Here is a 21,850-nt window from a genome sequence, read left to right on the forward strand (position 1 = left end):
GAGTGATTTTAACCGCTCGTCCTGACGTCCTCGTGGGAATAGCTTTCACTGGCAGCCGTTTCTTCAAGCTAACGGCTAATGTTGAGTCAGTCAAGCACATGGAAACAAGCACACACGGGGCGTGGGTCGGACGGTGTCTCCATAATCTTAACAGACTACACATAAAGTCATGCGAGATACATTTGCCAGTGCATGGCAAACTGAAGTGGCAGAAGCAGGGAGTTTAGGGGGGGGGGGGGGGGGGGGGGGGGAATGGGGCTTATTTGAAAAGATTAAGAAATGTAAAATAAAACGTACATATTTACACATACATATCCGCTCTGTGTCTCTAATGCAGCTTTTTGTGTAATAATACTAAAATAAATAGCGCTTCTCAAGAGACTCAAAGAAGCTTTACACTAATCGGATGACAATAACAGTAAGGTGAGTGAGCACGAAGCCCGGGTGGCGGGTGCTGGTGTCAGCGACGCTGTCCACCACGGTGGAATGCAGAAAAGTCTCACCGGCCGGCGGGAGCCTGGCTGGACGTAAGGGGACGCGAAAGGATATGTGCGGTAACTGAGCTCATTGCACACATGTTCACGAGTCACAACCGAAGCCGGGTGTTCGAGAGCATGCTGAGAGAGAGATAGGTAGGTGGTAATTTATCTAAAGGTTTTTTTATTTAATTAATTATTTAATTGTTGTTAAAATCTCACCGCCTTTCCTAGTTTAATATGTGACAACAACAATGCATGGTCCTTCGGTGAACATATTGAGTGTTGAATGAAGAAGCACTTGAATGATTCTGTGAAAAAGAATTGAATGAATTCGTGAACAAACCTTTTGAACAAATCGTTTGAACGAACTGATTTTAATGATTCAGCATACTCAGAAGAACTGCCGTGCCCATTAGATCGATTCAAACTAACAATAATATCGATACCAAGTCAGTATTGGATCGGATCTATACTAGCCTGGAAATATCGGTACAGTAGTTTCAGTTTCACTCTTGCATGCACTGTTCATCAAACAGGCGATGGCAGACTCGCCGTTTCTGTCTCAGCGCGGAGCTTTGTTCCTCATCTCCCCTCCCGTGTTTCGATCCATCAGGACTTAGCAGAAGTCAGCACTGAACGGCAAGCACTCAAGCAGGCGCTCTTGGCTCCCCCTTCTCGTGTTTCGTGCCGTCACGTGACCTAGCAGCGCAAGCAAGCAAGCCGCTGTCTCCGGCCGCCCGCTATCATAGCACACACATGCACACACAACGCGTGCCATCCACAACACTTTGTAAAGTTATTAAACTGTGTATTTGTGACTTTCGCCAACTCAAAAAGTATCAATTGTACTAAGACATTTATAAAATACATTATGTGTGTGTAATACCATGGAAAGTACATTAAAATGTTATGATCCATCCATCCATTTTCTATACCGCTTTATCCTCGCTAGGGTCGCGGGCATGCTGGAGCCTATTTTATGATGTACAACCCCAATTCCAATGACGTTGGGATGTTGTGTTAAACATAAATAAAACAGAACACAATGGTTTGTAAATCATGTTCAACCTATATTTAATTGAATACACTACAAAGACAAGATATTTAATGTTCAAACTGATAAACTATTGTTTTTAGCAAATAATCATTAACTTAGAATTTTATGGCTGCAACACGTTCCAAAAAAGGTGGGACAGGGGTCATGTTTACCACTGTGTGACATCACCTTTTCTTTTAACAACATTCAATAAACGTTTTGGAACCGAGGACACTGATTGTTGAAGCTTTGTAGGTTGAATTATTTCCCATTCTTGCTTGATGTACCGCTTCAGCTGTTAAACAGTCCGGGGTCTCCATTGTCGTATTTTACGCTTCATAATGTGCCACACATTTTCAATGGGAGACAGGTCTGGACTGCAGGGAGGCCAGTCTAGTACCTGCACTCATTTACTATGAAGCCACACTGTTGTAACACGTGCAGAATGTGGTTTTTCAGCAAGACAGCGCCAAACTTGCTGAAATAAGCAGGGGCGTCCATGAAAAAGACGTTGCTTGGATGGCAGCATATGTTTCTCCAAAACCTGTATGCACCTTTCAGCATTAATGGTGCCTTCACAGATGTGTAAGTTACCCATGCCATTGGCACCAACACAGCCCCATACCATCACAAATGCTAGCTTTTGAACTTTGCGTCCATAACAGTCCAGATGGTCCTTTTCCTCTTTGGCCTAGAGGACACGACGTCCACAATTTCCAAAAACAATTTGAAATGTGGACTCCTCGGACCACAGAACACTTTTCCACTTTGCATCAGTCCATTTTAGATGAGCTCAGGCCCAGATAATCCGGCAGCGTTTCTGGGTGTTGTTGATAAATGGCTTTTGCTTTGCATAGTTGAGTTTCAAGATGCACTTACGGATGTAGCGCCAAACTGTATTTTCTGACATTGGTTTTCTGAAGTGTTCTTGAGCCCATGTGGTGATATCCTTTACACATTGTATTCTGTTTTTATTTATGTTTCACACAACGTCCCAACTTCTTTGGAATTCGGGTTGTATTATATTAAAATGTTAAATGAGTTAAGTCACAGAAGAAGTGCATTAAAAGCAAAAAATATAAACAATACCTTTCTTAAACAAAAATTAGAAAAATTTACTTTTATCATCTTGTTTACCAGCAAGTGCTTTGTCTTTTGTTGTCTTCTTTTCTTACTCCTTTTTTCAAACCTCGTTCTGTTCGACTGATCGACTTTGATTCTCAATAAATAGCGATTACAATACTAAGAAACCACAGTGGCAGCTTAAAAAGTCCACTGTGACACAGTAAAACTGTTCCGGCATAAAGGGGATACAGATCCCCCTTTCTGCTTGACCTAACAGCCGAACAGGACAAAAAAATGTGTTCTGTACAGGGTGGCTTATTTTTCTACTAAAGGCCAACAGTTGTTTCTTTTTGTTTTTTTTTTCAAAAAGAAGAGTGCACAGAAGGTATACATCCATCCATCCATTTTCTGAGCCACTTCTCCTCACTAGGGTCGCGGGTACGTTTATACATTTTTATTTAATTTTGTTTTGGAGTATTTGAACAGTATTTTTAGTGATCACTTTGTCCACTATTTAAGATGAGAAAATGTTGTTTCGTTTGTCACTGTTGTATTGCTTCTGGAAAAAAAAGTTACTGTAAAAGCTGGAATTCAGAACTTTTATCTCATATTCATGTTTTAATCTGAAACCCAAAATGTTTCAATATACAACTAAAATTGACCTTGCCCTTCCAATACTTGGAGGGGACTGTGTGTGTGTGTGTGTATACAGTGGGTACGGAAAGTATTCAGACCCTCTTAAATGGCTGCAATATAACAAAGAGTGAAAAATTTAAGGGGGTCTGAATACTTTCCGTACCCACTGTATGTACGCCCCAAGACTTATAAAAAAGGTTTCTCTGTGCTATACTCTAAACCCAACCACCATTTTTATCCATCCATCCAGTTTCTGAGCCGCTTATCCTCACAAGGGTCGCGGGAGTGCTGGAGCCTATCCCAGCTATCTTCGGGCACGAGGCGGGGTACACCCTGAACTGGTTGCCAGCCAATCGCAGGGCACATTTAAACAAACAACCATTCGCACCTACGGGCAATTTAGAGTCTTCAATTAACCGACCATGCATGTTTTGGGATGTGGGAGGAAACCAGTGTGCCCGGAAAAAAAAGAACATGCAAACTCCACAGAGGCGGGGCCGAAGATTGAACCCAGGTCCTCAGAACTGTGAAGCAGACGCTCTAACCAGTCGATCACCGTGCCGCCCCACCATTTTTAATTTACTTAAAAATGTTGACTTATTTTTCTCCTTTTACAGCCCTCATTTTGCAAACTCCTTCAGTTTATCCAATCGACTTCAAACTTTGGCTGTCTCATCTTAACGTATTGAGGATGACAAGTTATTAAAAACCTTTCATTTCGTATAACTTTGTTGCCGTGGCGACATGCTTTTCGCCGCGCTGTATATATATACCAAATCTACCAAATGAAAGGATGGACTCTTTTCTTTCAGCAGGAAAAAAACTTTGATCCTACCCTTTTCTGTTCTTTAGTTATGTACAGTAAAACATAGGTAAGTTTTGTGGTCGCGTCTCACAGAATGGAGGGCTGCACCATTATGGCCAAAATAATCATCACGATTATTGAGATCAATATTGTTATCACGATTATTAATCACAATTATTTCCTGGGAAAATCCTTATTTTTATTGGACTGCTTTTCAAGAAATAATATGTAACAGTTTTTATTGCAAAATGAATCTTTAAATAAGAATAAATTATAGATAACAATACAAATTAAATATACCCAAAATAATTCTACTTTACCAAGGGCTAACTGAATAAATATGCTTTTACAACCTGCAAACACAAATTACAACTTAATGGAAGCAAATACAGTTAATACATAAAACGCAATAGTAATGATTAGGCTGTAAGCCCCGACTTTACATTCAAAAATCGCCGTCAATGGTTAGGAATACCTGCCAGGGGTTGAAGAGTTATCGCCTTTTCAACCTTGCTAGCACGACACCTAATTCTTTTGAAATGGAAAGATGCAGCTCCTCCTCCAATATCACATTGGATTAAAGATGTGCTGTGTCATCTTAAATTTGAGAAAATTAGATGTGCGATGGGGGCTCTGACCGGGAGTTTCACCAGGTATGGGGGCCTTTTTTGACATTCTTTATTTAACCATCAACAAAGGTGCAAGAATGAATCTTTGCAATATTCTGGCAAATCTACACACTATTGGTCTATATGAGTATGCTTGTATTTTGCATACTGTTTTTTGTTTTTTATGTGACAGGGTGGAAAGGGGCGGCACGGTGGGACGACTGGTTAGAGTGTCTGCCTCACAGTTCTGAGGTTCAATCCCCGGCCCCGCCTGTGTGGAGTTTGCATGTTCTCCCCGTGCTTGCGTGGGTTTTCTCCGGGTACTCCGGTTTCCTCCCACATCCCAAAAACATGCATGGTAGGTTAATTGACAACTCTAAATTGCCCATAGGTGTGACTGTGAGTGTGAATGGTTGTTTGTTTGTGCCCTGCGATTGGCTGGCAACCAGTTCAGGGTGTACCCAGCCTCCTGCCCAATGATAACTGGGATAGGCTCCAGCACGCCTGCAACCCTAGTGAGGAGAAGCGGCTCAAAAAATGGATGGATGGATGGATGGAGGTTGGAAAGGGAAGCTGAGTTTTGTGTGTGGTGGGGTTTTTCCCCGTTTTTTACTTCTGTATTAGTTTTTGTGACTGTTAAAATGTCAATAAATATATTGAACACAAAAATCCCCATCAATATAGAGACCCTTTCCAAAAAAAATTAATATCATCGAAAAGTTTATTTCCATATTTCCATTAAAAAAATAAACTTTCATAGATTATAGATTAAGGGCCCACAATTGAAACAATTTCAAGGATGTATATGTTTATTTTTACATAATTTGGGCTTCTAGCTCATAAAACCCACAAAATCAGTATTTTCTAAAAATGTTAATATTGTGAAGAAATCAGCCCAAATTTTGCTGGCCATAAATGTTTTAAACAGTGTCACACACTAATCATCTACTAAACTCAAAGCACCTGCACAGGTTTCCCCAGATGTCATTAAATTGCTTCAGTTTGGTTCAATTGTCTCCGTTGGATTCAATGTGGGGAAGACTGCAGACTGGCCAGAAGACCATCATTGATACCCGCCATAGGATGGGTAAGCCACAAAAGGAGGCTGGCTGTTCACAGAGTGCTGGAGAAGATGCACCAACAAAAGAGATGACCGTGGGCTTCAGCAGATTATCAAACAGAGAAGACTCAAGAATCTTGCAGAGAGCCAGAAAGAGTGGAATGAGGCGAGTCACAGCTTCAAAAACCATCACATTCAGAGGCATCCGGGAGATGGGCTACAACTATTGGGCTCCTCGGGTCAAGTCAGTTCTGTGCCTGACTCAACGTAGGAAGCGTCTCAACTGGGCCAAGGAGAAGCACGACTGGATTGTTGGCCAGTGGTACAAGGTCCTCTTTTCCAATAAAAGTAAAGTGTGCCTTTCATTCAGAAATCAAGGTTAGGATGAAGATGGGTGAAGAACAGAACTCAAGCCGCTTGAGGTCCAGTGTGAAACTGCTTTCTTAAATCGAAGGTCACCGCAAGTCTATCAGAATGTTTTACAGGACTTCATGATTTCTTCTGCTGAGGCGCTCTATGGAGATGCAGATTTCATCTTCCAGCAGTACCTGGCCCCAGTCCATACCGCCAGAAGCACCAAAACCTGCTTTGATGTCCATGCCATCACAGTGCTTGACTGGCCAGCCAACTCGCCGGATCTAAACCGCATTGAGAATCTAAGGGGTATTATCAAGAGGAAAATGAGGAGCACCAGACCCAAAAACAAAGAAGAACTGACAGCAAGCATCAAGGAAATCTGGGCTTCCATAACTCCCAGGCAATGCGACAGGCTGATTGCCTCAATGCCACCGCGCATCAAGGCAGTGATTATAGCAAAGGGATTCCCAACCAAGTATTGAAGATTAACATATCGTTTTGAAACTATCATATTTTGATTGCTTTAATGTGACCCGAATTTATTTCCTTTTTTTCTTCAAAAACTGAGACGTCGATGGTGATTTCTTCGCAGTATTCTAATTTTTTGAATTCCTGATTTTGTGGGTTTTATGAGCCGGAAACCCGAATTATGCAAAAATAAACAAATACTTGAAATTGTTTAAATTGTGGGCCCTGAATCTATAATCTATGAAAGTTTAACTTTTTGAATGGAATTATAGAAATAAATAAACTTTTCCATGATATTCACATTTTTGGAAAAGGGTCTGTCATGAATTGTCAAGGACGGTACGTCTCCGTTGTTTGGTTGACCATTGGTCAGTTGTTAACTGTCACAAATACCAAAAAACTCGACAGTTATGATTTCAATCTGTATTTACTTCTGCCGTTTTTTGTTTTTTTACTGTGGTCAAGCCAGCCAAATTTGAAGTCAAGGCAAACGCGACATTTAATCTTGTCTTACCGTGACATTTAGGAATGGCCGTTGATTGCAAAATAATCATGTATTTAGCTCTATAATACGATGCAAGTAATGCACATGCGCCGGAATTTACATCAGTCATGACACTTCGTGTTGTGTATGGGCTGTTGACATGACGACCATAATCCTCATCATACAAAATCTGTTATACACACTTATGAGACTAATACACAATTGTGTAAACTACCACAATACATATTCTGTGAATCATGTACATATACTTTATCTCTTCGAGTGTAAAAATGCTACAGCCCGTCCGACTTCCAGCTTATGCTCGCTGTCATTTTTGGCAAGGAAACACTGCAAATCTAAAATGGTCCATCGCTGCCCTCTGCTGGCAGTTTCACCTCAGTACAATTCTTTCCAAGTCCTCTATTCTCTCTGACACTGCTTCAGAGCCTCCTCTCGACCAGTGCCCGTGAAAAAACATGAAACACGTATTAATACAGGTTTGCCACTGAACGGTTGGGTTAAAAAAAAAAAAAAAATATGTTCTTGGAACTAAATAGGTTAAAGGGTATGCAATAACCCGCTTCGAGGAGAGAGGATTGATGCACACACACACCAGCGAAGACATCCCATTTTAAATCCGTTGGTTGTACACCGATCCACCAAACTACCAAAACAGGGTCAAGCCCTCCTCCTCACAGAGCGGGCAAATGAATCACAAGCTCCACGGACATGTGGCTGGATCAGACGTATTTCCATTGTAAATGTGTGAACAGTGGATATCAAAGCCGCGGAATGCTTGAAGGAAGCACTTCATTGAACGCATCATCAGAATCAGAAGCAGAATCATCTTTATTTGCCAAGTATGTCCAAAAAACACACAAGGAATTTGTCTCCATTAGTTGGAGCCACTCTAGTACGACAACAGTCAGTCAATTGACAAAGAACACATTTGAGACATAAAGACATTGACAAAAAAACAGTCACTGAGCAATAAAGGGTTAATAGTTATCTGGTAATGCTGGTACATTTTTTTTTTTTGACACTTGTGCAAAAGATGCAGAGTCCTCTAGCACTTAGAGCAGTTCGAATGACGAATATTGCAATAGTCCGGTGCAATGACCATTGTGCAAAGGGCGCCGAGACTTCAAGGAGGGTATGCAGTTTAAAGTGACGATTAGCGCGATAATCTGGGACAATGTTGATTGTGCAAATGTTGCAGATACTCCTCAATCAGTGTACAAATGGAGCAGATGCTACTCTGGCATGAGTGGCCAGTATTGGTCAACAACAGATATGCAAATAGTGTAGCGTGGCGAGACTACTACAGTGAGTGCACGAGTAATATATAACTGGCCCCACAGAAATGTGACAACAAACTCAAGTCAAAAAATTGTGGATGTTAGCTGTTTAAGAAGTTGATCGCAAGAGGGAAGAAGCTGTTGGAATGTCTGCTAGTTCTAGTTTGCATTGATCGGTAGCGCCTACCTGAGGGAAGGGCCTGGAAGAGCTGGTGACCGGGATGTGGAGGGTCAGAGAGGATTTTGCACGCTCTTGTCTTAGTTCTGGCAGCGTGCAAGTCCTCAAGAGTGGGTAGGGGGGTACCGACAATCTTTTCAGCAGTTTTGATTGTCCGTTGCAGTTGGAGTTTGTCCTTTTTTGTAGCAGCACCAAACCAGACTGTGATGGAAGAACAAACAAAAAACGCATACCGTGCTATACCTCGTGCAGCCCTGGGTTCGTCTGATCACTGCTTAATTCACTTAATACCGACAAACAGGCAAGAACTTAAATGCGCGAAGCCTCCAGTGAAAACAGTGAAAAAGTGGAACAATGAAGCAAAGATGGAACTTCAAAGCTGTTTAGACTGCACAGACTGGAGTGTCTTTGAAAATTCCGCTGGCAGCCTGGATGAATATACGGACACTGTCACATCCTATATCAGTTTCTGTGAAGAGGTTTGTGTCCCAACAAAATCATTTCGCACATTCAATAACAACAAGCCGTGGTTCACTGCTAAACTTAAGCAGCTTCGCCAAGCTAAGGAAGATGCATATCAGAGCGGGGACAGGGCCCTGTATAATTGAGCTAGAAACCAGTTTACTAAAGAAATTAACATTGCAAAGAGGATCTATGCAGCAAAGTTGGAAAAACAGTTTAGCGTGAACGACTCAAAATCAGTCTGGGATGCATTCCAATCGCTGACTAATTACAAGCGACGATCCCACCAAGCTGAGAACAATAGCACACTAGCCAACGACTTGAATACCTTCTACTGCAGATTTGAAAAGGACAGTCTCACACCACACACCCATCCGGCCGCACCCGCGACCACAATCACACCTCTGACTTCTGCGTTAACCATCCATGAACAGGATGTGAGACGCATCTTCAAACAAGAAAAGATTAACAATCCTCCCTCAAAGTCTGCACGGATCAGCTCGCTCTAGTCTTCACTCAGATCTTCAATAGATCTCTGGAAATGTGCGAAGTTCCATCCTGTTTCAAACGCTCCACCATCATTCCAGTCCCCAAGAAACCAGCAATCTCTGGTCTGAATGACTACAGGCCTGTCGCTTTGACATCTGTGGTCATGAAGTCCTTTGAACGTCTCGTGCTGGACCACCTCAAGAGTGTCACAGGTCCCCTGCTGGACCCCCTACAGTTTGCCTGCCAAGCGAACAGGTTTGCGGATGATGCAGTCAACATGGGACTGCACTTCATCCTAGAACACCTCGACAGTGCAGGGACCTACGCGAGGATCCTGTTCGTGGACTTCAGCTCAGCGTTCAACACCATCATCCCTGAACTCCTTTCAACCAAGCTTCTCCAGCTCAGCGTCTCACCTGCCATCTGCCAGTGGATTTACAGTTTTCTGACGGGCAGGACACAGCAGGTCAGGCTGGGAGAGACCACCACATCCACACGCAGCATCAGCACTGGGGCGCCCCAAGGTTGTGTCCTCTCTCCGCTGCTCTTCTCTCTCTACACGAACGACTGCACCTCAGCGAACCCGACTGTCAAACTCCTGAAGTTTGCAGATGACACCACTGTCATCAGCCTCATCAAGGATGGTGACGAGTCTGCATATCGACAGGAAGCGGAGCGGCTGGAGCTGTGGTGCGGCCGACACAACCTGGAGCTGAACACGCTCAAGACTGTAGAGATGATCGTGGACTTCAGGAGGCATCCTTCGCCACAGCTGCCCCTCACGTTGTCCAGCTACCTTGTGTCAACCGTCGAGACCTTCAAGTTCCTGGGAATTACAATCTCTTAGGACCTGAAGTGGGCGACCAACATCAACTCCGTCCTCAAAAAGGCCCAGCAGAGGATGTACTTCCTGCGGCTTCTGAGAAAGCACAGCCTGCCACCGGAGCTGCTGAGACAGTTCTACACAGCGGTCATCGAATCAGCCCTGTGTTCTTCCATCACAGTCTGGTTTGGTGCTGCTACAAAAAAGGACAAACTCCGACTGCAACGGACAATTAAAACTGCTGAAAGGATTGTCGGTACCCCCCTACCCACACTTGAGGACTTGCACACTTCCAGAACTAAGACAAGGGCGTGCAAAATCCTCTCGGACCCTCCGCACCCCGGTCACCAGCTCTTCCAGCTCCTTCCCTCAGGTAGGCGCTACCGATCAATGCAAACTAGAACTAGCAGACATTCCAACAGCTTCTTCCCTCTTGCAATCAACTTCTTAAACAGCTAACCTATAATTCCATCACAACAAGCTGGCAATTTTTTGACTTGAGTTCGTTGTCACATTTCGGTGGGGACAATTATGTATTACTCGTGCACTCACTGTAGTTGTCTCGCCATGTTGCACTATTTGCATATACTGGCCACTCATGTCAGAGTAGCATCTGCTCCATTTGCACACTGATTGATGAGTATCTGTAACATTTGCACAACCAACATTGTCCCAGATTATCGCACTACTCGTCACTTTATACCGCATACACTCCTTGAAGTCTCAGCGCCGTTTGCACAATGGTCATTGCACCGGACTATTGCAATATTAGTCATTCGAACTGCTCTAAGTGCTAAAGGACTCTGCATCTTTTTGCACAATTGTTTTTTGTCAATGTCTTTATGTTTCCAAAGTGTTCTGTAAATTGACTGTTGTACTAGAGCGGCTCCAACTACCGGAGACAAATTCCTTGTGTGTTTTGGACATACTTGGCAAATAAAGATGATTCTGATTCTGATGCTCACAATAACAAAACTCTTCTTTGAGAAATTGTCTGTTCACTACTATAACGGTATTTATCATCAGATTTTTTAAATTTATAACATTATAAATTGGATACTGCTTACTAACAGTGCTTTCTTTGCTTGAGTCCCAAAATTTAAGTCAAGTGAGATGCAAGAACACTCTTAAAGGCAACACGGGTTTAGAAACAGCCAAGTAACAAAACATAAAATAATCATGGGACTCCTACAGTATCTTTTCATCCGCTTAGTGATATTGTAAAATTATTTATTTTTCAGAGCAGCTTCTGCAATATGCTTTCATTTGAAATGTGGACATTTCTTTTGAAGAGGGAAGTATGTGAAATTATTTATTTTTGCATTGATGTTTGTACAAGTATTTGTCAGGAATGGACCTATTTTCATTTTTGAAAATAGGTCCTATTTCATTTTTGGGACTGTAATCTGGGAGTCGGAATGGTTATTCCCGCTCTGCGTAATATTCTTTCACACACGAGTTTCAACTTTAGACAAAAACTCACTAGTACACCACTAAAGAGTGTTAATGTTACAAATCTTCGAGGGGGGGGAGGGAGTGCCACGCAAACAGCCGATTACGGGGCTTCCCGGTGGCGGCTGCCGCGAGCCACGATGCTGGCTTCACGAAGCGAAGGTCCACTCGGCTGGCAGCTGATCCCAACCCGTGGGTCTGCATTTGCTGGGACGGAGGCTGCCCCAAATGATTGCAAAGCGAAGCTCAGACCTGTGTAGCGGGAAGGACTTGTGTCTCTCTCCTAACACAGCCTTCGGTCACGTTGGGCCAGTCAGCCAATCAGTGTATTTCTTGTGACGTAACCCCATGGTCAGTTCGACGTCCAATTGAGTGCGTTTCTACTCAAATGAGGAAGTGGCACGCTCTAGCAGCCTAGCTCAGCAGCATGGCGCCATATAGCCAGCCTAAAGCAAAATTTTAACTACAATGGCTCATTATTTTATAAAGAGACAAAACCACATCTTTTAATTTTGCGTAATCATGCATAATGTGACATCCCTAATACTTAACATGGTCTGACGTTAAGCCACAATTAGCCAAGATGTGGTGGCCCTGTCAGAACTTGTACTGGCCCTGTATATTCATGATTTAATATAGGTCTGCACTATTATGGACAAAATAATATCCATCCATCCATCCATTTTCTGAGCCACTTCTCTTCACTAGTGTCGCGGGCGTGCTGGAGCTTATCCCAGCCATCATTGGGCAGGAGCCGGGGTACACCCTGAACTGGTTGCCAGCCAATCGCAGGGCACATACAAACAAACAACCAGTCGCACTCACATTCACACCTACGAGCAATTTAGAGTCTCCAATTAATGCATGTTTTTGAAATGTGGGAGGAAACCGGAGTGCCCGGAGAAAACCCACGCAGGCACGGGGAGAACATGCAAACTGCAGACGGCCAGATCTAGGAAGGGTCCTGGTGGTTCCAAACTTTTTCCATTTCCAAATAATTGAGATTGCAGTGCTTTTTGGAACCTTCAATGTTGCTGAAATTCTTTTGTATCCTTCCCCAGATTTGTGCCTTGACACAATCCGGTCACGGTGGTCTGCAGACAATTCCTTAGACTTCATTGGTTGGCTTCTGCTCTGATATGCACTGCCAACTATGAGACCTTATATACAGAGGGATGTGCCATTCCAAATGATGTTCAATCAACTGAATTTACCAGAGGTGGACTCCAAGTTGTAGAAGCATCTCAAGCATGATCAGTAGAAATCAGATGCACCAAAGGGTGTGAATACTTATGTACCTATTGTTTGGAAGTTTAAATGTTTTTAAACTTCCAAACAAAGTTTAAAAACATTTAAATGTATGAAAATGTTTTTACTTTGTCATTATGGGATATTTCATTTTGATTTTTTTTTAAAGAAAACTATACTCAAATCAGCTTTAGAATAAGTCTGTAACATAGCATAATGTGGAAAACGTGAAGGGTGTGAATACTTTCTGGTGGCACTGTATGTTTTCAGCACTTATCTTCAAACATATTTAATGTATTTAGAAACACAACACTGATATCTACTTAGAGCCCTTTTAATAGTGTCTTACCGTGACATGCCGCCTCTCCGCCTACGTGCTGACAATGTCAACTTTAAATAAAAGCTTCTTATATTACTACATTGGACATCAATGCCATTTTAGGCATTTATCTTGAAGTTGGCCACAGAGCGCAGTCTTCTTCTTGTCCTCTCGGCTTGTCCCGTTAGGGGTCGCCAAAGCGCGTCATCCTTTTCCATGTAAGCCTATCTCCTGCATCCTCCTCTCGAACACCAACTGCCATCATGTCTTCCCTCACGACATCCATCAACCTTCTCTTTGGTCTTCCTCAAGCTCTCTTGCCTGGCAGCTCCATCCTCATCATCCTTCTTCCAATATACTCACTATTTCTCCTCTGGACGTGTCCAAACCATTGAAGTCTGCGCTCTCTAACTTTGTCTCCAAAACATCGAACCTTGGCTGTCCCTCTGATGAGCTCATTTCTAATTTTATCCAACCTGGTCACGCCAAGAGCGAACCTCAACATCTTCATTTCCGCCACCTCCAGCTCTGCTTCCTGTTGTCTCTTCAGAGCCACTGTCTCTAATCCATACATCATGGCTGGCCTCACTACTATTTTATAAACTTTGCCCTTCATCCTAGCAGAGACTCTTCTGTCACATAACACACCTGACACCTTCCTCCACCCGTTCCAACCTGCTTTGACCCGTTTCTTCACTTCCTGACCACACTCACCATTGCTCTGGACGGTTGACCCCAAGTATTTAAAGTCCTCCACCCTTGCTATCTATTCTCCCTGTAGCCTCACTCTTCCCCCACAACCACTCTCATTCATGCACATATATTCTGTTTTACTTCGGCTAATCTTCATTCCTCTTCTTTCCAGTGCATGCCTCCATCTTTCTAACTGTTCCTCCAGCTGCTCCCTGCTTTCACTGCAGATCACAATGTCATCTGCAAACATCATGGTCCACGGGGATTCCAGTCTAACCTCATCTGTCAGCCTATCCATCACCACTGCAAAAAGGAAGGAGCGCAGGGCTGATCCCTGATGCAGTCCCACATGCACCTTAAATTCTTCTACAGCACACCTCACCGCTGTTCTGCTGCCCTCGTACATGTCCTGTATTATTCAAACATACTTCTCTGCCACTCCAGACTTCCGCATGCAGTGCGACAGTTCCTCTCTGGGTACTCTGTCATAGGCTTTCTCTAGATCTACAAAGACACAATGCAGCTCCTTCTGACCTTCTCTGTACTTTTCCATCAACATCCTCAAGGCAAATAATGCATCTGTGGTTTCTAGGCATGAAACCATACTGTTGCTCGCAAATACTCACTTCTGTCCTGAGTCTAGCCTCGACTACTCTTTCCCATAACTTCATTGTGTGGCTCATAAACTTTATTCCTCTATAGTTGCCACAGCTCTGCACATCACCTTTGTTCTTAAAAATGGGCACCAGTACACCTTTCCTCCATTCCTCAGGCATCTTCTCACGCACTAGAATTCTATTGAACAAGCTGGTCAAAAACTCCACAGCCACCTCTCCTAGATGCTTCCATACCTCCACAGGAATGTCATCAGGACCAACTGACTTTCCATTTTTCATTCTCTTTAATGCCTTTCTAACTTCCCCCTTCTAATCATTGCCACTTCCTGGTCCACCACACTTGCCTCTTCTACTCTCCCTTCTCTATCATTTTCCTCATTCATCAACTCCTCGAAGTATTCTTTCCATCTAGCAAGCACACTGCTGGCACCAGTCAACATATTTCCATCTCTATCCTTAATCACCCTAACCTGCTGCACATCCTTCCCATCTCTATCCCTGTGTCTGGCCAGCCTGTATAGATCCTTTTCTCCTTCTTTAGTGTCAAACCTGCCATACATGTCATCATATGCCTCTTGTTTGGCCTTTGCCACCTCTACCTTTGCCCTGTGTCGCATCTCAATGTATTCCTTTCGCCTCTCCTCGGTCCTCTCAGTGTCCCACTTCTTCTTAGCTAACCTTTTTCCTTGTATGATTTCCTGTAATGTGAGGTTCCACCACCAAGTCTCCTTCTCTCCTTTCCTGCCAGAAGATACACCAAGTACTCTCCTGCCTGCTTCTCTGATCACCTTGGCTGCAGTGGTCCAGTCTTCTGGAAGCTCCTCCCGTCCACCGAGAGCCTGTATCACCTCTTCCCGAAAAGCTGCACAACACTCGTCCTGTCTCAGCTTCCACCACATGGTTCTCTTCTCTGCCTTTGTCTTCCTAATTTTCCTCCCCACCACCAGAGTCATCTTACACACCACCATCCTATGCTGTCTAGCCACACTCTCCCCTACCACTACCTTACAGTCGGTAACCTCCTTCAGATTACATCGTCTGCACAAGATGTAATCCACATGTGTGCTTCTACCTCCGCTCTTGTAGGTCACCCTATGTTCGTGCCTCTTCTGGAAAAAAGTGTTCACTACAGCCATTTGCATCCTTGTTGCAAAGTCTACCACCATCTGTCCCTCCAAGTTCCTTTCCTGGATGCCATACTTACCCATCACTTCTTCATCACCCCTATTACCTTCACCAACATGTCCATTACAATCTGCACCAATTACGACTCTCTCTCTGTCTGGGATGCTCAGAACTACATCATCTAGCTCCTTCCAGAATTTCTCTTTCACCTTAGGTCACATCCTACCTGTGAGGCATAGCCATTAATCACATTACACATAACACCCTCAATTTCAAATTTCAGCCCCTTCTTAGCCAACTCTTCTTTTAAAATAACCCCGACTCCATTTCTCTTCCCATCTACACCATGGTAAAATAATTTAAACCTTGCCCCTAAACTTCTAGCCTTACTGCCTTTCTACCTGGTCTCCTGGACACACAATATATCAACCTTTCTCCTCATCATCATGTCAACCAACTCCCGAGATTTTCCTGTCATAGTCCCAACATTCAAAGTCCCCACATTCAGTTCTAGGCTCTGTGTTTTCCTCTTCTCTTTCTGCCGAAGAACCCGCTTTCCACCTCCTCTTCTTCTTTGACTTCGACCCACAGTAGCTGAATTTCCAACGGCGCCCCGCAGGTTGACGGCGCCGGTGGCGGACGTTGTTAACCCGGGCCACGACCGATCCGGTATGGAATTCTTTGGATGAACGCTCATATTTGTTTGGCAAGGTTTTAAGCCAGATGCCCTTCCTGACGCAAGCCTCTGCATTTATCCGGGCTTGGGACCGGCCTACTGTTTGCACTGACTTGTGCCCCCCATTGGGGCTGCATTGCCACGGAGCGCAGTGCTGGCCCTTAATGAAGCCTTAACCATACGTTCGCCCACTGGTGGATGGCTGACGAGGTCGCGGGCACTGCTGCAAATGAAGCACTTCTCATATGTAGCAGTGCCGGCATTTTAAATGTTAAAAAATAATTATAATAAATCACAGTCATCAGGCTCATTTGGCAGCCAAAATCACGATCACACTTAAAATCCAATTAATTGTGCAGCCCTAATATGTTTCGTTTTAGTGATTATTTTATATTTTGCGTCTTTATACTGTATTATTTAAGCCTCTTTCAGAAATTATTAGTACAAATGCATTCATGGCGATGACTGAACTAACCACACTAAAATAAAGGCAGTGAAATTGCACAAACTAATAATAATGCTTACAAGAATAAATAAATTACAAAATAAAATATTTACTTAGCACTAACATTCCAACAATGCACTATCTTGTGTCTTGTTGTTATGTACACAATGTATAATTAGGGGTGCGCCAATCTGTGTTTCATGCTGCCGATTCCGGTACCAAAAATCCATGAGTGAGATCTGCCGATCGCTGCCAATACCGATCATATGGATCAGTTGGTGATTTGTATTTATGGTGAGTTTTATTGGCTATATGATCTGACATGTTTGTTTGGGTTTGCTTCACAGGCATGTGTGAAGGCGGGAGAGGACGCTAGGGCTGCATGATTATGGAAAAAGTAATCATCACGATCATTTTGATTGATATTGAAATCATGATTAATAAACACGATAATTCATTTATTTAAAAAAATATATATATTATTCATTGGCTGGCGACCAGTTCAGGGTGTACCCTCGCAGCTTCGGGCCATTTTCAGTGGGCAAAGATTTTCAGTAACTTAGAAATTTTCAGTGGCCCGAACGGGCCAGTGTCTATACATAGGTGGTGCCCCGGGCCACCATTAATGTCGGACCCTGCTTCAGGAAACAATGTTAACGTTTTTCTGCCAACATGGCCCCAGAGAGTGAGTATTTCTAGAGACACTGGGAAAAAAGACAACAATTATTAAAAATAAAACAACAGGGTTTTACTGTAACAAAATCCACCTGCCTACTGCTACTTCAGTATATTAACAAATAACCAACTTCGTCACATGGCTTTTTTACAGTTTCTAATTCACTTTAGTGGAGCATATTAATGCCCCTTAAAACATTTTCTGCTTCTCAAAACAACAATGTTCCTTCCTTTGTGGACTGTTGAAATAAATAAAAATCTAAAAATCAGTTAAATAATTTAAAATGTCAAATGTAGGTAAACATAATTTCAACCCAATTGCAATGTTCTGATATTTTCTCTTCCCACCAAGGGGTATGAGGGTGTTGCAATATTAGGGGGATGAGGTGTTTAGGTACAGTATAAAACCTTTTTGGAGGCAGAAATCAAAAGCAATTGCCCTAAAAAAAACTTGCATGAGGAACGATCTCCATCCAGCCATCCATCCATTTTTTGAGCCACTTCTCCTCACTAGGGTCGCGGGCGGACTGGAGCCTATCCCAGCTATCATCGGGCATGAGGCGGGGTACACCCTGAACTGGTCGCCAGCCAATCGCAGGGCACATACAAACAAACAACCATGCACACTCACATTCACACCTACGGGCAATTTAGAGTCTCCAATTAATGCATGTTTTTGGGATGTGGGAGGAAACCGGAGTGCCCGGAGAAAACCCACGCAGGCACGGGGAGAACATGCAAACTCCACACAGACGGGGCTGGGGATTGAACCCCGGTCCTCAGAACTGTGAGGCTGACGCTCTAACCTGTCGACCACCGTACCGCCAATCTCCAGCAATATACTTAAATTCGAGGAGAAGTGCTGGAGAACTAACACCGTGTATTGACCCACATTATAGGGGTGTGTGTGTGTGGGTGTGCATGCTGCTTTTGCTACTGCTAGATTTTGTAACTCTTCATATAACTCTTTGTGGTTGTGTTGAAGCTGGCTATAGAGATGAGTCGTGTTTCCTTTGATGGCTGCAACAAACCGTCGGCATGACTTGCATAGTATAGTGCCTTTTGTTTGTAACGTGTCACCTCTCTTGTATTCCAAGTATTTCCAAATAAGAGACATGCAGTATTTTGTAGCTACAAGTTCTTCTTCGTTGCCCACATTTCTGTGCTTGTCTCTCTCTCCTCAGCCATTTCGACACCAACTGGCACCATCTCTGTGCGGTTTACTGCCTCAGCTGCCACGCTGTTGTAACACGTGCAGAATGTGGTTTGGGATTGTCTTGCTGAAATAAGCAGGGGCGTCCATGAAAAAGACGTTGCTCGGATGGCAGCATATGTTTCTCTAAAACTTGTATGTACCTTTCAGCATTAATGGTGCCTTCACAGATGTGTAATTTACCCATGCCATTGGCACTGACACAGCCCCATACCATCACAGATGCTGGCTTTTGAACTTTGCGTCCATAACAGTCCGGATGGTTCTTTTCCTCTTTGGGCCGGAGGACATGACATCCACAATTTCCAAAATAACTTGAAATGTGGACTTGTCGGCCCACAGAACATTTTTCCACTTTGCATCAGTCTATCTTAGATGAGCTCGGGCCCAGAGAGGAAACCGGAGTGCCCGAAGAAAACCCATGCAGGCACGGGGAGAACATGCAAACTCCACACAGTCGGGGCCGGGGATTGAACCCGGGTCCTCAGAACTGTGAGGCTGAGGCTCTAACCAGTCGGCCACCGTGCCGCCTATATATATGTATATTATTATTATATTTCAGTGCTAAGTAAAAAAATATATAATTTAGCACATAATTTATTTATTCTTTGAAGCATTAATATTAATTTGTGCAATTGCAAAGCCTTGCTCTTAGTGAGGTTAGTACACAGTCATAGCCATGAATGCAATTGTACTAATGACTTCTTAAAGGTCCTAAATAATACAGTATAAAGACGCTACATACAAAATAATAATGGACTATTATATCATGAATATACGTGGCCACTACCAGTTCTGACAGGGCCATCACAACTTGACTCATGGGCCACCACTCAAAAAGGCTTAATGTCGGACCCTAATGGGTTAAATATTCTGAGACAATTCCTGAAAAGATGCCAGTGACTTAAGTGGAAATCAGGTACTTACTGGGGAAATTATGAAAGTACTGAAATGTTGTATGAGGGATGAAGATGGATCTGCCAGAGCCTTTCTGTCATGCAATGAAGAGGTCCTATAAAATACAGAACACAATTCTCAGTTTTGCATGACCTGACCTTCTGTGCAAAATTTTTTTCTCCACAATGGTTGTAAATTTGAACAGATATTGAATTACACTAGATAGCACAAGATCACATTGATTCCTAACAACAGTGGGACATTGTGTCTGATCTGATTACACTTCACTTCAATAGTACATTCAACCAAAAAATGGGCCAAAGCCCTGCAACAACTGGATGCATGCCATACAATGTCACACATGCCAAACTAAGAAGGTACATCTTGTGAGCATTCTGCTGAGATTTACTCCACCTGAGATCTCAGGCAACCCTGCTGGTCCCGATTGGAGAGTCTCTCTTGAGTTAAGTCTTTTCACTAGTATTGGGGTCATTTTCATATAATTTGATTAATTAACGGTGAAGCAGGGCTGTCGACCAGTTCAGGGTGTACCCTGCCTCTCCCCCAGAGATAGGTGGGATAGGCTCCAGCACGCCCGCGACCTTCGTGAGGATAAGCGGTACGGAAAATGAATGGCTGAATGAATGAACGAACGGTAAAAACATAACAAAAACAAAAAAAATATCTAATTTAGCCATTGTTTATGCTATGGAAGTATATTTGTGCCATCAGATTTTAAATCTGAATCATTAAAACAGAATTTGCTTTTACCATCAAAATATTCAATGTACTTTTGAGCTTCAAAAATTCAACATTCAACTGCAAATTCAACATTCAGTGTATTTTTCCTCAAAAAACGTTACTTCCAGGGTGCGTTCCATTTGGAAAGTAGGAGACTTCTCACTAACCCCAAAATGGCTTTTTTTTTAATTTAGCTATACCATAGTTTTATTTAGTTTTTTATGTTGATGATATTATTTGTCTTTTGTAGCACCACGGGCCCTTGAATACCGTAATTTCAATCTCTGGATGTGTTCTGCATATTGAAGTGATAATGAAAGCATCTTGAACCTTGAACCCTTTGCTGCACGCAAATGGAATAAGTTGTCAACAGAAGTGACATCAGCCCCAAGTGTGAATGTTTTTAAGTCCAGGTTAAAAACTCTCTTTTTCCTCATGATATTTAGAGCATTTCCACTTTTAAATGATATTTCTTGCACTGTATGCTGTTTTAATTGCACTTTTATTTTTTTCTCTTTGTCTGCCTCACAGTTCTGAGCACCGGGGTTCAAAACCCGGCCCCGCCTGTGTGGAGTTTCCATGTTCTTCCCGTGGCTGTGTGGGTTTTCTCCAGGTACTCCGGTTTCCTCCCACATCTCAAAAACATGCGCGGTAGGTTGACTGAAGACTCTAAATTGCCCATATATGTGAATGTGAGTGTGAAAGGTTGTTTGTTTATATGTGCCCTGCGATTGGCTGGCGACCAGTTCAGGGTGTACCCCGCCTCTCGCCCGAAGATAGCTGGGATAGGCTCCAGAATGCCCGCAACCCTTGTGAGGATAAGCGGTAGATAATGTGTTTAAATGATGTTTAAAATATTTGTAAGCTGTTTTTGTAAAGCACATTGAGCTACCTTGTATATGAAATCAATTTGCTTTGCTTTGCTTCTTCCCATTTAGTGATTGGTAAGTGCACTGATTTAGTGCTTGCATTATTTGCTGAACAAACTCCGGCAGTTCAAGGGTGCCCTGAAGTGTTGATGTTCTTTTTTTTTTTTTATTGCCGCTTTTAATTTATTGTGTTGAAGGAAGTTTCCACCTGTTATTTGAAATTCTTGGAACAGTTCATCACGTGTCATAGGAATTTTATTGTTAAATAGTTGTTTTAGGTGGTCAATTCCACGTTGTTCTCATATGATAAAGTAAAGGGGTATGTTGTTAATTTCAAAATCTGAATTGTGCTAGATTGGGAACTAATTGAGATTCTGTAGCTTCGAAACATTTCCACCAAGCCGTTAGGGTGGACACGATTATTGGGACTATGGCGGTTAAGGCTTGTAGAAATAAATGGGAGTTTGATGTTGTTGCAGTCTATCTGTTCCAATTGTAGCCAAAAATGATGCTCTTCATTGTGGTGGAGACATTTTATTAAGTATTAGTTATCTTAATAATAGTGTTTATAGTCTGTTTACTTTTCTGAAGAGTGGATAAAAATTCTTAAATATTCAATTTTTCTTATTTTT

The 21,850-nt window shown here is 42.9% G+C and overlaps 1 protein-coding gene across 1 annotated transcript in view; it reads right to left on the bottom strand.

The window, feature by feature from the left end:
- The window catches only part of LOC133416450 (HMG box transcription factor BBX), a 164,574-nt gene that overhangs the window by 120,840 nt on the left and 21,884 nt on the right, over positions 1–21,850 (bottom strand). Inside the window, 1 exon segment of the mRNA XM_061703352.1 lies at positions 19,639–19,723. The gene's annotated coding sequence lies outside the window, so the exon portion shown is untranslated.

This window comes from Phycodurus eques, chromosome 17, assembly GCF_024500275.1.
Source record: "Phycodurus eques isolate BA_2022a chromosome 17, UOR_Pequ_1.1, whole genome shotgun sequence".
Classification (NCBI taxonomy): Eukaryota; Metazoa; Chordata; class Actinopteri; order Syngnathiformes; family Syngnathidae; genus Phycodurus; species Phycodurus eques.